The sequence below is a fragment of the Felis catus genome, chromosome A1, assembly GCF_018350175.1.
Source record: "Felis catus isolate Fca126 chromosome A1, F.catus_Fca126_mat1.0, whole genome shotgun sequence".
NCBI classification, from domain to species: Eukaryota; Metazoa; Chordata; class Mammalia; order Carnivora; family Felidae; genus Felis; species Felis catus.
In genome coordinates, this window is record NC_058368.1 from 50,455,074 (window position 1) to 50,472,570 (window position 17,497).

The window sequence follows — 17,497 nt, forward strand, 5'->3', positions numbered from 1 at the left end:
TCTAATTACTAAAGAGTTAACTGCCAATTAAAATTCTCTTTCCATGTAGAGAATATAGTCAATGGTATCGCAGTATTATTGTGTGGTGACAGATGGTAGCTACACTTGTGGTGATCCTAGCATAACGTGTAGAGATGTCGAATCACTATGAAAATAATGTAACATCATTGTGTGTCAACTATAGCAAAATTTTTTTTTAAAATTCTCTTGCTGTTCATGGAATCACAGAAATACAGGATTAGAAGGAATTTTGAGTTTGCATGGAAACTCTCTGCTTTATGGTTTTTCTTTTCATGTAACAATCATTTTACCTAGTAATTAGAAATTTTAAATTTATTTTTTGTCTTTGCCTTTCAAACTGTAATTTATTTCTTACTAGAATATTTTTAATGTGTATTTATTTTTGAGAGACAGAGAGACAGAGACAGAGCATGAGTGGGGGAGGGGCAGAGAGAGAAGGAGACAGGCTCTGAGCTGTCAGCACAGAGCCTGACGCGGGGCTCGAACCCACCAGCTCCGAGATCATGACCTGAGCCAAAGTCGGATGCTTAACTGACTGAGCCACCCAGGTTCCCCCAAACTGTATTTTAAATACCTTTCCCGGGGCGCCTGGGTGGCTTCGTCCGTTAAGCGTCCGACTTCAGCTCAGGTCATGATCTCACGGATCATGCGTTCAAGCCCCGCCTTGGGCTCTGTACTGACAGCTCAGAGCCTGGAGCTTGCTTCACATTCTGTTTCCCTCTCTCCAGCTACAAATTTTACTTCTTCTTTACAGCACCTACACAATTTATAATTATATATTTAGTTGTGAGATACTTTTTAAGTGCTTACCGTCCTTATTAGATTATAACCCCATAAGGGAACAGGTGATATCTATTTCTTAATCTTTTGTCTCTGGTGATTAGCACTATACTTACAAAGTACCTGCTCAATAATTATTGCTTTTGAAAGAGTTTTACTAGTTACTCTGCTACAAAGGGAAGTGGGGAATGCTGGCATGTGTTATACAACAACCTGTATCCTTTTGTCTCACTTATAAAACATATGTCATTGCGGCAGAACATTTTGAAAATAACTTACTTTCTTCCTATTGGCCCCTAGACATTGGTAATGTGTTTTAGTTGACTAGAGTCCACCAATTCCACTTATATATATGGACTGTTGATCTCAGCTAAGAGAGCTGCAACTAAAGAAACACCTATGTCACCAACATAATAAATTGGTACACACAGACCTTTTTAAACTAATAACAATCAGTAATAGTAACTGATAGCGAGTTTTAGATAAATGCCAAGCTCTGAGTAAGCACGGTGTATATATTATCTCTTAAAAAATGTATATGAGATAAATACTCTTTTATTATCCTAATTTTCCCTGTGGACACAGGGAGAAAAAACATTACACCCAAAGTCACATATATTAAGTGGTTGATTCAGGGTTCTAACTTAGCTCTTTCTGAGTCAAATAAGCACAGGATTTTATCTATTTCTTTGACAAATAATGATAAGATTGATACTTTTTTACAAAAGTTTATTTATTTTGATAGAGAGCTGAGCAGGGGAGGGAGGGAGAGAGAGAGAGAGAGAGAGAGAGAGAGAGAGAGAGAGAAAATCCCAAGCGGGCTTCATGCTTGTCAACACAGAGCCCGATGTGGGCTCCATCTCATGTTTGGTGAGATGGTGACCTGAGCCACAATCAAGTCGGATGCTCAACCAACTGAGCCACCCAGGTGCCCCTGATTTTATTAAATTACAGTACAGTTGACATACAGTATTAGTTTCAGGTGTTCAACATAGTGATTTTACATTTATATATATTACAAAATTCTTACCACAAAAAGTATAGTTACCACCTGTCACCTTACAAAGTTATATTATTATTGGCTATATTCCCTATAGATTGACTTTTCTAAAGAAAGATATACTTGCTGGATTAGAGTAGATGATCATCATGTCCAGGCAAACTGCCTTTTGTAAATTAATTGAAGGGTACCTATTCACTTACAGAACTGAATTATATATTTAAATCATATGCACTATATATTATATGCACAGTAATATATATTACATATATTTATTTGCTAGTACATAAGAGTTAACATTTATCAAATGCTTACTGTGAGCCTAATTCTAAATTAAGTAGTGTTAAAAGAGGTGTTATCTCATTTAAAGATCATACCTTATGCAGTAGTACATTTGCCACTTAAAAAAAAGTGGCAAAAATTTATGGTTCATAAATTTGTGTGTCATCCTTGTGCAGGGACCTTGCTAATCTTCCCTGGATTGTTCCAATTTTAGTATATCTGTTGCTGAAGTGAGCACAATACTTTCCACTTTTTATAGGTGACAGAACTGAAGTGCAAAAAGAAATAAGGACACTTTTCCTGAGGTCATATCATTTATAAATGATGGAGCCAGGTTTGGAATACAAGACCATTTGACTCATAGGATACATTTATCATCTATGTCTTTCTTCTCAAATCTCTAAACTGACCAGGAATTAAAAGTTTTTAGCAGTATTTTTCACGTGTCTTCGGAGTATTTCTCTGTCATTCGGTACAGTTGGATATATGGAATATTCTCTGTCATGAGAATTTAGGGACTTGGAAATGTACTTAGTAAGTGCAGGCCACCTCAGGGTATTAATTTTTACACTAACTCCTGTTAGTGAGACCTTAGTAAATCCTAAAATGTTTCTCTTCCTTTAAAGAAAAACATTAGAACCTTTCTTCTCCCCAGTGTCTGACAGTCATAAAAGCTTGACCAGCCTAGGACAAAGAAGTCAACACTTCAATATCAAGTTGATATGAGAGCCTTTAGGATAATGACCATCACTTTTGTAGGTCTTATGCTGCAAACGTGTATAGCATTGCCTAATTAATTTTAGTGGATTGATTGACATGTGCAGTCACCTCATTCTTGTATTGCTACCTGAGACCATACTTTGGCTGGGGCCTCGTCTTACCACTTCCTAATTTGTATAAATTCCTCTAGCTCTCAGATACATTGATCTGCATTTGCTTAAGGTTGTGCCTTGTGGATTAGGAAACTTTAGAAACACTTGTAGTGGGGCGCCTGGGTGGCGCAGTTGGTTAAGCGTCCGACTTCAGCCAGGTCACGATCTCGCGGTCCGTGAGTTCGAGCCCCGCGTCGGGCTCTGGGCTGATGGCTTGGGGCCTGGAGCCTGTTTCCGATTCTGTGTCTCTCTCTCTCTCTGCCCCTCCCCCGTTCATGCTCTGTCTCTCTCTGTCCCAAAAATAAATAAACGTTGAAGAAACACTTGTAGAAACAATATTTTCCTGAAAACGTAAAACAGGGATTTGTATGTTATGTTTTCAGTTATTCACATATCTTGTCAGATCAAGAACAAAAACTTTGGGATTTAAAAAATTATGCAAATGCAGTAATTCAGCTTGCAAATGAACTATTAGTCATTTTTCTTAGCCTACAGATTTGATTTAATAACATGTTTAAATGTAGACAAGTCTCTTTTAAGTGTTTGATCATTCATGTTCTTCTCTCTGGAGAACTTCACTTGTGCTAGAACCAAGTTAGCATGTCTAGAAAATGATGTGAAGTAGAGAATTTTGACTATATGACATCAAACTGCACAACCTACAAGGGATGGATCAAATATTTGAAACATAAAACTTTTCAAAACTGAAGCAGGAAGAAATAGAAAATCTGAACAGACCAATTAAAAGTAACACAATTGATTCAAAAATCAAAAAAACTACAAAAAAAACCCCAAAAGTCCAGGATCAGATGGATTCACAAGTGAATTCTATCAGATATTTAAAGAAGAGTTAATACCTATTCTCCACAAACTATTCCAAAACATAGAAGAGGAAGGAAAGCTTCCAGATAACATTTTAAAATGACAACATTACCCAAACCAGAAAAAAGACCGCCCCCGCCCCCCATGCCATACACACACACACAAAACTACAGGTCAATATCCCTGATGAACTTATATACAAAAGTTCTCAATGAAATATTAGCAAACCACATACAAAAATACTTTAAAAATAATATTCACCATGATCAGGTGAGATTTATTCCAGGGATGCAGGGATGGTTCAGTATTCACTAATCAATTGTCATACACCACATCAACAAAATGCAGGAGAAAATCATCCTACACTGACAGTGTGGAGCCTGCTTGGGATTCTCTCTCTCTCTCCCTCTATCTCTTTCCTCTCCCATACTCTCTCTTTCTCTCTCTCTTAAAGTAAATAAATAAACTTAAAAAAAAATCAATCACCATGATCAAGTGAGATTTATTGCTGGGTTGCAAGAGTGGTTCAGTATTCGCAAATCAATCAAGGTGCCACATCACATCAACAAGAGAAAGGATAAATACCTTATCATTTCAATAGATGCTGAGAAGCATTTGATGATGTACAACACCCACTCATGATAAAAATCCTTAGCAAGGTAGGTTTAGAGGGAACATACCTCAACAAAATTAAGCCCATATATGAAAACACCCACAGATAATATCATATTCGATGGTGAAAAACTGGGAACTTTTCTTCTAAGGTCAGGAACAACACAAGGATGTCCATTCTCACCAGGTTTATTCAACATGGTACTGCAATAGTTAGCCACAGCATTCAGAAAAGAAAAAGGAATAAAAGGCATCCAAACTGGTAAGGAAGAAGTAAAACTTGTACTGTTCACAGATGACATGATACTGTATTTGGAAAACCCTAAAGACTCTACAAAAAACAAGTAAAACTGATAAATGATTTCAGTAAGATTGCAAGATACAAAATCAATATACAGAACTCCGCTCCATTTCTATACACTAATAACGAAGTAACAGAAAGAGAAATTAACAAAACAACCCCATTACAATTGTACCAAAGCTGATCAAATACCTAGGAATAAACTTAACAAAGGAGGTGAAATAACTGTACTCTGCAAAAATATAAAACATTGATGAAAGAAATTGAAGATGACACAAATTGAAAGATATTCGATGCTCATGGAACGGAAGACAAATATTGTTAAAATGTCCATACTACCTAAAGCAATCTACAAATTTAGTGCAATACCCATCAAATTACCAATAGCATTTTTCACTAAACTAGAATAATCCCAAAATCTGTACAGAACCACAAAAGACCCCAAATAGCCCCGAAAAACAAAACTAGAGGTATCATAATTCCAGATTTCAAGATATACTACAAAGTTATAGTAATCAAAACTATGGTACTAGCACAAAAAATAGACACATAGTTTAATAGAAAAGAATATAAAATCCAGGGGCGCCTGGGTGGCGCAGTCGGTTAAGCGTCCGACTTCAGCCAGGTCATGATCTCGCGGTCTGTGAGTTCGAGCCCTGCATCAGGCTCTGGGCTGATGGCTCAGAGCCTGGAGCCTGTTTCCGATTCTGTGTCTCCCTCTCTCTCTGCCCCTCCCCCGTTTATGCTCTGTCTCTCTCTGTCCCAAAAATAAATAAACGTTGAAAAAAAATTAAAAAAATAAAAGAATATAAAATCCAGAAGTAAACCCATGATTATATGGTCAATTAATCTTCAACACAGTCAAGAATATGCAATGGGGAAAAGGCAGTCTTTTCAACAAAACTGTGTTGGGAAAACTGGACAGCTACCTGCAAAAGAATAAAATTGGAACACTTTTTACCATATACACAAAAATAAACTCAGAATGGGTTAAAGATCTAAATGTGAGAACTGAAACCAAAAATTTTCTAAAAGAGACTGCAAGCAGTAATTTCTTTGATTTCAGCCACAATTTTCTAGATATGTCTCCTAAGGAAAGGGATGCAAAAGCAAAAATAAACTATTGGGACTACATCAAAATCAAAAAAAAAACCAAAAACCTTTGCACAGCAAAGGAAATAATCGACAAAACTAATGGACAGTTTACTGAATGGGAGAAGGTATTTGCAAATGACATATCCAATAAGGGATAGCATCCAAAATGCAACTCAACCCCAAAAAATAAACAATCCAATTAATAAATGGGCAGAAGACATGAACAGATATTTCTCCAAAGAAGACATACAGATGGCGAACAGACACATGAAAACATGCTCAACATCACTGACCATCAGAGAAATGCAAATCAAAACCACAATGAGATGTCACCTCACACCTGTCAGAATGTAAAGGAAAAAACACAAGAAAAAAAATGTTTGTGAGGAGGTGGATAAAATGGAACTCTTGTGCACTGTTGGTGGAGCTACTGTGGAAGAGAGTATGCAGGTTTCTCAGTAAATTAAAAATAGAGTTACCATATGATCCAGTAGTTCTATTACTGGGTATTTACCCAAAGAATATGAAAACAGTAATTGGAAAAGATATGTGTACCTATATGTTTATTGCAACATTATTTACAATAGCCCAGATATGGAAACAGCCCAAGTGTCCATCAGTAGATGAATAATTCCATTATATATAATGGAATATTATTCAGGTGCAAAAAAAGAATGAAATATTGCCATTTGCAACAAGATGGAGGGATCTAGAGGGCATAATGCTAAGTGAAATAAGTCAGTCAAAGAAAGACAAATACTATATGATTTCACTTGTATGTGAAATTTGAAGGAAAAAAACCCAAAAGAACAAAGAGAAAAAGAGACAAACCAGAAAAAAATAGGCTCTTCACTATGAGGAACAAACTGATGACTACCAGATAAGAGGTGGGGGGGGGGGGAGACAGGTGAAAAGGATTAAAAGTGTACTATCGTGATGAACACTGAGTAATACATAGAATTGTTGAATCACTGTAGTTTATACCTGAAGCTAATACAGCACTGTATATTAACTATACTGGAATTCAAATAAAATAAAAAAAATAGAGCATAAGAAATACTGTTTGTGATATTATAATAATGATATAATGGGACAGATGGTAGCTATACTTGTGGTGAGCATAAAAAAGTGATAAACTTGTCAAATCACTAAGTCATACACCTAAACTAAAGTTACAGTGTGTGTCAACTAAAACAAAACAAAACAAAACTTTTGGCGGTGTATGCCAGAAAGAAATAGAAATTCTATTTCTAAAGAAAAAAGAAATTCTTTTTTAACAGATGGAAAGAGTGATCAAATATACATGAAAGGTAGAGACAAAGACAGAGACAACCTCCATAGAAAAATGAAAAGAAAATATAGGCTCAGATGTCCTTTCACTGAAGCCAAGATTTCTTGCAAAGAGAGTGCTCTGAAATCTCAAATTTGTGGAAGAAACTCTCTCTGGCAATTAGTTACTTGTGGTTGGCAAGAGATTAAACTTCTTCACGATGTGTCAAATGTCTTCAGTTTCACTCAACTGCCACAGACACTACCCACACAACAGTAACTGGCTCTGGTTGGCTCAACAAAGATGCTCTTGTGAGTGAATTAAGACCAAAATAACTTTTCCTCTTCCTAGTCCTGCAGAAGAGAAACAATAGTGAGACTTACAATCAAATTTAGGCCATTCAAAAAGAAGAATGTGCTTTCTCATCTTCTGATTTGAAACATTCAGACACCACTTTTGGTAATACTCTTATTACTCTCAAGAGGACAAAAATGAGTAAACTGTTACAGAGTGAAAGCTGTACCTTTTTTTCTCAGAATAGACCACATGTTTAAGCATTTCTTTCAGTAGAAATTCCATGTGGTTACTAGGTGGCAAAAATGCTTCCAGTTTTGATTGGAGTCATAATTAGTGACTTTCCATTGGAGTCTAACTGGGAATAACTAATGTCGAAAAGAAGTCACAGATTAAAATGAAGCAAGATTTACTGAGGTTTGTCCTTCATAACCATGGAAAATTTAAAACATAAGGATATCAAATCCACTCTAGTCTGAATTGGATATTGACATACTTGCTGCATTGGGGTCTGTGGCAAGCAGGATTACTCATCCATATAGGCTATAAACCTAATTAAGGAGTTAATATATGATGGGGTAAGCTGAGATGCAAGTTGGAGAGGGATTATTATTTCTAGAAAACTTTGGTGATGAGTCTTAACTAAGAATATCACCTATGGACATGAAGGTATTTGCTCAAACATAAAGACATTTTCTCTGAGAGACTAAAAAGCAATTGCTTCTATTTGGAATAAAAACGCCATTTGGAATATTTGCTCCAAGTCTAGTTCTTTTCTCTTATATATTAGAAACGAGTAATTAAAATGATATATTAGGGATGCCTGGCTGGCTCAGTCAGTGGAGTGCATGACTCTTGATCTCAGAGTTGTCAGTTTGAGCCCCACGCTGCATGTAGAAAATATTTAAAAACAAAATCTTTAAAAATAAAATAAAATGAGATAATAATGTGCACATTGGTTTCCTTGGGCTGCATAGTGAAGTAACAAGAACTGGGTGGCTTAAAATTACAGAAATTTATTGTCTCCCTGTTCTGAATGCTAGAGGTTCAAAACTGGCGGGTTGATTCTCTCTGAGAACTGTACAAGGAAGTTTTTCTGTGTCTCCCCTGCAGCTTCTGATGGATCACTGACAATCTTTGGCTCGTAGACACGTAATTCCTATCTCCACTTTTACCTCACATAGTGTTCTCCCTGTGTTTCTTCTGTCTTTTCATATATTGTCGTTCTTTACTCATGTTTGTCTCTGTGTCCAAATGCCCCCTTTTTAAAAGGACACCAGTCATATTGGATTAGAGCCCAGCCTCATGACCCCATTATAAGTTGATTATCTCTGTCTGTAATGACTCTATTTTTAAATACGTTTATATTCTGAGGTGTTACCAGGTCACTGGGTTCTTGTCCCAGATACACCAAAGAACTGGAGACCCAAGACCAGAATGGGGAGATAGAGTTTATTGAATAGATAAGTATAGTGCATTTCAAGTGTGAAGGTGGAGCACTGCCGGAGCAAGAGTGGCAATGGCACCAAAAAACTCTAGCTGCATCCTTGTGAGCCTGCTTATTGCATATGTAAATTTGGGTTTGATTGACATTTTGATTGATAGCTCTTTGTTATATAACATTTTGGCCTCTGCGCATGTGCCTACCCATGATGCATTCTGTTATAATTGTAGTTATTTATGTATTGTATATTGATGAGTGTCTAATGAGCTGTTGTTGTGACCTTAAAGGTAGTTAAGGACAAGTTGGACCCTTTGTGTGCATGCTTAGCTCTTAGAAGTCCCCTGTGGCTTTTGGGCCAGTTCTGTGCTAGGCTTTTCCTGTGCTAGGCTCTTACGGGTGGCTCTGAAGGTGTGGCTGTTAACCTTCCAGGGTGGCTCCCAGGGGATGGCCAGGATTTCCTCGCTTCTGCCTAACTAACTGCCTGACAGAGGTGCTGGAGGTTAGGACTTCCAACATATCTTTTTTTGAGAGGCTGCAGTTCAGCCCATAACAATGTTTTATCAATAAAGCTCTTTTTTAAGGATATGTGATTCCTAATGTTTTATGCAGATACAGAAGTTGGCTTACAAATCTTATGCATGGAAACAGTGTAAATCTTCTACCTTGTGGAAGCTTTCTGAAACTATGGGCCCATGACACCTGAAACCTGCAGCAGTTACTATAGGTAGGTATTGGAGATGCTAATCACTTTGTAGAAAGTGAAACAGTAACATTTCATTCAAGGTAGCTTTTCCTAAAGAGATGCAAGCTAGAGAAACTCCATTAATGGGCAAGAGAAAGTAGACTGCTCCTTCTTTTATTTGTCTAAATTCAAAGGCAGCAGGAAGGAGACTCTTTGCTCCCCAGTGCTGTTCCCTGGATGGCATTATTTTAGCACGACGAACAAACAACTACCTACCACAATACTTCTTTTGAAGTTCACATTCAAGCTATCTTTCCAACAGTTGGCTAGCCTCTAGGGTTCATGCCCATGGACTCTAGTAATTAAACCACTACTAGCTCATAGTAGTTCTTTATACTCCTTTCCTGTTCCTACCACTATAACAGATTTTATGAGAACTATCCGAACTAGGCACAGGTCACTGATTTCTTCTATTCACTCTACCCTACACACACACACGCATACCACCCCCCCCCCCCCAATCAGTAGAGATATAACTGCTCATTCATGTATGGCAACAGTCAGTATTCAGCAAAAGTTCACTCCTTCACCCCAGATGGTGATGAGATCTCCTAGAAAAGTTCTTATACACTAATTCATGTTCTTCCTTTAACCCCATTAATGCTATGAAGTGCTTGCTTTGAACCAGGTTATTAATTGAAATTTATAATTATTAAACTGGAAGCAAGACTCTGGAAGGATGAGAAGAGGGAAAAATGCTAAGTAAGCAGCTGCCTCTGGTGTTACTCCTAAGTCACCCCACTCTTCTCTCAGGGACTTGATGTTTTTTGTCATTATTATTTTTTATTTTTTTAATGTTTATTTATTTTTGAGAGAGAGAGAGAGAGAGAGAGAGAGAGAGAGCATGAACAGGGGACAGGCAGATAGAGAGGGAGACACAGAATCTGAAGCAGGCTCCAGACTCTGAGCTGTCAGCACAGAGCCCAGTATGGGGCTTGAACTCATGAATGGTGATATCATGACCTGAACCAAAGTCAGATGCTTAACTGACTAAGCACCCATGCGCCCTAAGAGACGTGATTTTGATATCAAAGTAACTTGCTCATTGACTAACCTTAAAGTGTTTAAGAGATACTTTGACATTCTTAATTGGCTGATGACTTACAAAAATTTGAACTCCTGCTTTCCTAACAGCTGTTATAACAATGTTCTCAGCCATAAACATGATTCAAGTGTATTAAAAAAAAAAACTACCCTCATTTGATGAATAGCTTTAGAAGACTTTATACTGTATTTAAATTCCATTTCACCAATGCCTGTATTGAGAAAATATGGTCTTCTAGGCCATTTACTTTTTTAAAACAAGAAAAATGACAGGAATTTAATCAACCCTTATATAGGTACACTTTGGAGAGGAAAGAAAATAGGTGGATAATTTGACTTGGAGTATCAGAGGAGACAAACATGAAAGAAATAAAACTCTGAAGTTAGGGTTGGAAATCTGTAGCCAATTACAGTCAGACGATTTCTCGCGGTGTGAGAAGTGACTGCAATTGTGGGGCCCAAAGGGAGAGGAAACTCAACAGGGCATCTGTTAGCATCATCCTAGGCACTTTGGGAGCGTTAGGTCTGTTGTGCATATTGGAAGGCCCACATGTTCCCTACTTTGGTTTAAACACACTCAGCAATCAGCAGCTGGGTTTTATCTTATTATTTAATTTATGGGTATTCTTATGCCCTTAAAATAATCACAATTCCCAATACCCAATTTCTTTCTTCCAGCTTTGCCACCGATTCCACTGTGTTCTTGGACATTCAATCCCCTTTGTCATTCCTTGGTTTCCTCATTTGCAAGCACAGGGACATTACACTTGTCACTTCCTTCTCTCAGACCGCTGGGAAGATTAATGGCATAATATGCTTAAAGCCTGTTGGACTCTTTCGAAACAAGGTGCTACATATGCACAGTATTTCATCCTTATTGATCTCCACTTTGAGGGAAAATGAAGTAAAATGAACACAGCTGGGGTTTAGCTTAGAGTAGGATTCAGGGACTGAAACTATCATTTGGGAAAATAATTCCTCTTACTTTGGAAGAGGGTTTCTGTTCAAGAACCCTGAGAATGAGAGCCTGAACATTTTCCTTCCATAATTGATTCTCTGTGTGATGATTCTCTCTGAGGCTCATTGTCATCTCATTTCCTGGTAACATGCAAAGTTTGTGCTTTTCTCCATAATTTATAGAAACTGTGTCACAGAAAGTAGAAGTCGTCTTAAAAATAAAAAGTGGCAAGTTAAATTATGCAAGATGGGATTTCTATGAAAACAATGGGGAAAAAGTAAGTTCTATCATTTTTTTTTTTCTTCAAGAAATAAAGTTCAGATGTTAGAGTCTGGACTTTTGAAATTGTAGCCATAACTAACAGTATCAAAACAATTGCATTTCTCAGAGCAGAGACCAGGAAACATTTTCACATGGATCATTGGTGTGAGGGGACACATAGGATTCACAAGAGGGCCCCTCAAACCTTTGATCCCATGTACAGGGGATACCGAGGGCCACTAAAAACACTAACATCTTATTGAATATTTACAGGGTTCCTCACATTTCCATACAGTATCTTGGTTTTTTTTTCTATTATTATTTAAAGTTTACTTATTTTTGAGAGAGAGAGTGTGTGAGCAATCAGGAGAGGGGCAGAGAGGGAGATATATATATATATATATATATATATATATATATATATAGAGAGAGAGAGAGAGAGAGAGAGAGAGAGAGAGAGAGAGAGAGAATGTATCCTAAGAAGGCTCCACGATGTCAGTGCAGAGCCCGACATGGGGCTTGATGTCACAAACCTTGAGATCATGACCTGAGCCAAAATCAAGAGTTGGAGGCCTAACCGACTGAGCCACATACATTATCTTGTTTAATCTTCACAACAATTCTATTATTTTCCTCATTTCCAAAGTTAGGTGAAATAACTTGTCTGAGTTCACACAGCTAAGAAGTAGAAAAGCCTGGACTGAGAGTTATCTGGCATAAATCTGTGCCTACCATATTCTACTGTTTCTGAGAAGGAGTCCAAAAGCGGATCAGTGAGTGTCCTTTTGTTAAAACAAGTGTCTGATTCCTCCACTAGGTTGCAAGCTCTTTTGAGGGCATTGAATGTGTCATGTTCATATTGTGGGAAACCCAATCATAAGCCCAGTGTCTGTGCATAGGAAAGATATCTGCAAAGGAGATATTGTTATCTCCTTGATGTAGATAAGAAACCTGAGGCTTTAAGACATTAAGCAATGTGCCCATAATCCCATAGCTGGTAAGGAGCAAAGCCAGGATTGTCATTCAGGACTTCAGACTCTGGTCCATGGCTCTTCCCATGACACTGCAGCTACTTCTACTCTTTTTGTCCTCTGTGTTCCCAAGTTTCTAATTTTACAAGGTTCTTGGTCACATTTTAAGCTCTGTAAATAACTTAGGGAACATGCTATGTACGTTGAAACAATAGGTACCTTTAGCCTTCAAAAGACAGAGAGACAAGTAGACATTTACAGTTTCTGCAAGGTACCGTGCATGTTGCTAAGTATATTACTAATCCCATCTAATTTAATTTTCTTAACTATTCTATGACATAATAGTACTATGGTCCCATTTTACAGATGAGGAAACTGAGGAAAATAGAGGTTAAATTACCTGTCCAAGGTCACACAGTCATTTATACCCAGGTCAGCCTGACTCCAAAACCCAAATTCATGTAACTACACTACACTATGGTAACACAGTTCGGTGTCTCTCAAAGCTTTATTTTAATCTAATTGGACAGTGAATGACCAAGACGACTTCTGTTTCCCTTACTTAAGAGGCAGATTTCTTCGAGTCTTTTTGCAGTTCAGTGTCAAAACAGTATTTCCATTGAGATATTTCAGTGTGATTAGTACTTATTAATGAAGTGAGCTGAAAAAACGATGGAAGTTTATAACAGGAACAGTTCCTTCAGGGAGGGCTAGAATTCTTTGTCTGTGTTCTTCTGTCTTCTGCCAGGCTGCTTAGGGCACTCACCCACCGAGGGCCTTCAGCTGTATCAGAAGTGCTGGCCTTCTCATCAGCATCAGATAATCACTGGTTTCATGTTTCCACCCACCTGGCCTTCTTGTTGCAAATCGCTGACATTCTTTCTTTCAGGGAGAGCCAGGAGCCAGTAACTATAATCCCTTTCTGTCCTTTGCCTCAGCCTCCTCTTCTTTTTATCTATAGAGACTTTGTACCCACACTTAAGGGGAAAGCTGCTGTCAGGATGCAACCAAAAGCCTAGGCCAGTGACAGTTGGGCAGGAATGAGATTCCTGGCACACGTGCGAAGGAAGTGAGTTGGGGCAAAAGGAATGATGATGATAAATTAAAATAATGCTGAAGCAAAGTGGAATAGCAGCTGGTATGTGGAAAGTGCCATTAATGTTCTAAAGGGAACCTAAAGTCATTCTTGGAAATGTAATCTATAAGGGGAAACTACAACCCAAGAATTTGTTTTTATGGTCGTCTCGCTTCCCAATAAAGAGATGAGATGCCACATGGCAGCCAGGTTGTGAAAAAGTCAGAAATTTTGAACATTTGCCTCCTTGATTTTTGGATAGGGACAGTTGTATATCACATCCATGCATGTATCTGGCATGTCTTAAAGAATCAGTCTTACGTCCTGAAATGAATGCTCCAAGCTTCATGTCTCAGCCTTCAGGATCCCCCCGCCCCCGACATGCACTTTCACAGGTGTTTGGGTGTGGGGTAGAGGTGAGGGAATACTTCTAGCTCCTGCATCCCCTTACTGACACAGCACTTGGAGTATGCTTCTTGAACCTGGCAAAGGTCATACTGCCCCCAGAGACGGACCGTGAATAGCCCGCCAGGTTGTCGGATCTTCTGGCTGGGGAATTAGATTTGGGGCTTCCCACAGGAAGTCTGGCGGGACTTTTCTACCTGCTTAAGCTGGTGGCCTCCGGGATAGGGGGGACAACAGTAATCTATCATATTCTTCTGGTGCTATATTTGGTGCAGCACCATGCCCAAATTGCACTGAAATCTTTTGTGTGGTTAGAGATCTTTCACATCTTTCTTTTTCGTTAAAATGAAGATGTTTTTACTGAAATCAAGCATCATTATCCTGCCAAATCAATAAAACTGGGGCCGGATCATCTCTTCTTGCTCCCAACTTGTGAATTAAGGAGATTTTCTTTGTCTAACTCTTCTTCTGCAAAGGGTGATTCTCTTCACTAATGCTTCACTCGGTCAGAAAACTTTGTGAGGCTGGCAAGGCTCACACGTATCCAGAGCTCTCCTAACTTCCTAGCACCAGCAGCCCTTCTCCAGAGAGCCAGTTTGCTAGACGAAGACTGGCTCCAGACAGCAGCTGATATCCAATTGCCTCACAAACCAAAAACGTTTAGTGTGAAGTTAGGATGCAGGCTCTGGAGTCACTGCGGCTGGTTTCAAACCCTTCCGTGGTACTAGCTGTGTGACGTTGGCTGAGTTATTAAACTCTCTAAGCCCAGTTTGGAAACAGAGGCCCTAATTTCTATCCCATAGACTGTGGCAATGGAGGGTGTTAGGCTTTCAAAGTACCGTAGGTACGTGGTCCTCTCACTACAGACTGGAAGCCTTGGCTCCAGCTGCCACATGGCTGTGAATGTGGCCACCAGCAGCGTTACTACAAAGAGCTGAGCAGACAAGAACAAATGGGGTTAGCACACATATGAACTGGAAGATTTGTAAAACCCTAGCTATCCCTACTCAACCAAGCCAGCATCCTCTTATTGGAAATATTTGGGAGAAGTTTTAGTTGCCGGTAGAATGTAATGCAAATGAGGATGAAGCCAAATACCTACTGTCTTTTGACTATTACGAATGTTAGCTATTATGGTTTATACACCCAGGGCTGTTGTGGCCTATGAAACACCTGTTACATATCTATTTATCTGAGTCTATCCTTAGTTATTTTATGTACAGCCAGTGTTTCGGCCATAGAGCTCTTATAAAAAGGAAAGATTGGATAATTAAGTCAAATCGTATGATTTCCTGAAATTAACAATAGGCTTTCTATTTTGTATTCCTGTCTCTCCCTCTAGAATTTTCATTTTCACAGGTGAGATTGGTTCATCCTGAAATTTAAGTAGAATGAAGAACAGGCAAACTCAAATAGAAAAATAAATGCAGGTCATCCAAACTGAAATTGTATTCTGGGTCATCCACAAAATGTCTTTGACCTCCTTTTGTTTCCACAGCTGTAAAATGGAAAAATTACAGCCAATTCCATAATTTTAAGAGTAATGAACAAAGCACTAGAAAGTACTTTTAAAATTAAAGTCATGCCCATCTTAATTTCCAGCTTTAAGCACAAAGGTGACGCACAACAGGCAGTTAAATAGTCTGTCTCATGAGTAAAATAGTATTTTATGTGGTATATGGTTCTTTGTTTCCCTAGGAAATTCTATTATGGAGCAAAACAAAAAAACAAAACCAAAAACAACAGACAAACAAAAAAAAAACCCACCCCATTTAGTTGGGAGTCAGGAATCCTGGATTCTAGTTCCAGAATGACCTTGGATTAATGAGGTGACTTCCCATCTTGGAATTTTTATGTTCCTTATTTGCTACTTAAAGGAGTTGATGCTCTCTGGTTCCTCCTTTCATTGCCAACACACTAATGATTTTATTTAATCAATAATGTAGAACGATTATGGTATCAACAGTTCTCTTCTGAGATCTAGCAGAGGTCAAATGGTTCAGGAGAGTGGGGAAGGGAGAAGAGGAGGAGGGAGAGGAAGATGTGGGAGAAGAGGAAGAAATGGATAGGAAGAGGGGGAAGGAAAAGGAAGATTCCTTTAGATGCCATGGAGCAGTACTGGCCCCACATTGATACTATGAAATACCCATGGTTTATCTTTGTACTTTTCACCATTCTGTATTAATTCAGTTCCCAGCTCCCATACTCTCTACAGATATCCAGATGAACAGTGTCTAGCTGATGTTCTAATCTTCCCACCCTCCTTAGGTGTGCCCTCCCCTCAAGAGTCCCCATACCTGAAAATCTCCTCTCTTTCCTCACATATCTGAGTCCAGCTGCAAGTTGGGAGATACTTAACTAATTAATTAATGCCTAAATGAGAATGACTTAATCTCTAACCCTCCTCCAGATACTTAATCAATTATACTTTTTTTGAAAAGGGTGCCTGCAACTAGCCTGTTAGCAGAGAATGAAGTGAGGGGCAAATCCAAGAGGTTGGGGGCAGAGTTGGAAGAGTACCACCAGAGCCATGCATGCAGGTCCTGCGGGATTCTGCTCCCCATGATAGTTCCCCAGAAACACCTCCTGCTTCCTCGGCCCTTCTCATTCTTTTTGTCTAAACACAGAGATGCTAGGAAGTGAGCTCTTAATCACAATAGCTCCCTTGGGGCATCACAAATTCTTCATGAACTAAATCAGGATATAAACAAACAAACATAACCAAACAAATGAATAAATAATCCACAGCTGCTTGGTGATGACATTAGTGGCTGTGACTGTGCGAGTAGAAAGAGCAGAGCCTGGGTCTTCTCTCTCAAGTTGATACATGCCTAGATCCTAACAGCATCAAAATGATAATGGAGGGCAGTCCATGTTTACCTGGGATGAAGAATAAGTCAGGTAATTTCTTGGACAATCTGCTTTCCCCCAAAGCCTGTTCATTCCCAGCCAGGTATTAAATGTTAGAGTCAGAAACAGGGAACCAGAGTTTTTCCTTTTTGTGCTATAGCCTTCCTTACTGTTATAGCTGATTCTGTTATAGCTGCAACCAGAAGGCAAGGACCCCCGGTCCCTGACTGCATTAGAAGAAGGATCAGTTGTCTCCCAACAAATGAAGAATGTAGTAGCAGAGGAGAGTGGAGTCTAAGGAGTTACCAGGGCACTCAGCTATGACCATAAGGCTTGATCCCAATCCCTGATTTTACTGGGGAGTACTGGTACTTCCCTAATCATGCAGCTAAAAGCCA

At 38.7% G+C, this 17,497-nt stretch overlaps 1 long non-coding RNA gene and 1 other non-coding gene across 4 annotated transcripts in view; one reads left to right on the plus strand and one right to left on the minus strand.

Moving 5' to 3' along the window:
* The window catches only part of LOC109498550, a 528,643-nt gene that overhangs the window by 217,823 nt on the left and 293,323 nt on the right, over positions 1 to 17,497 (plus strand). The gene's annotated exons all lie outside the window — the stretch shown is intronic.
* Positions 2,218 to 2,323, minus strand: LOC111556749. Its single transcript, XR_002736477.1, has one exon. It is a non-coding gene; the product is annotated as a U6 spliceosomal RNA (small nuclear RNA).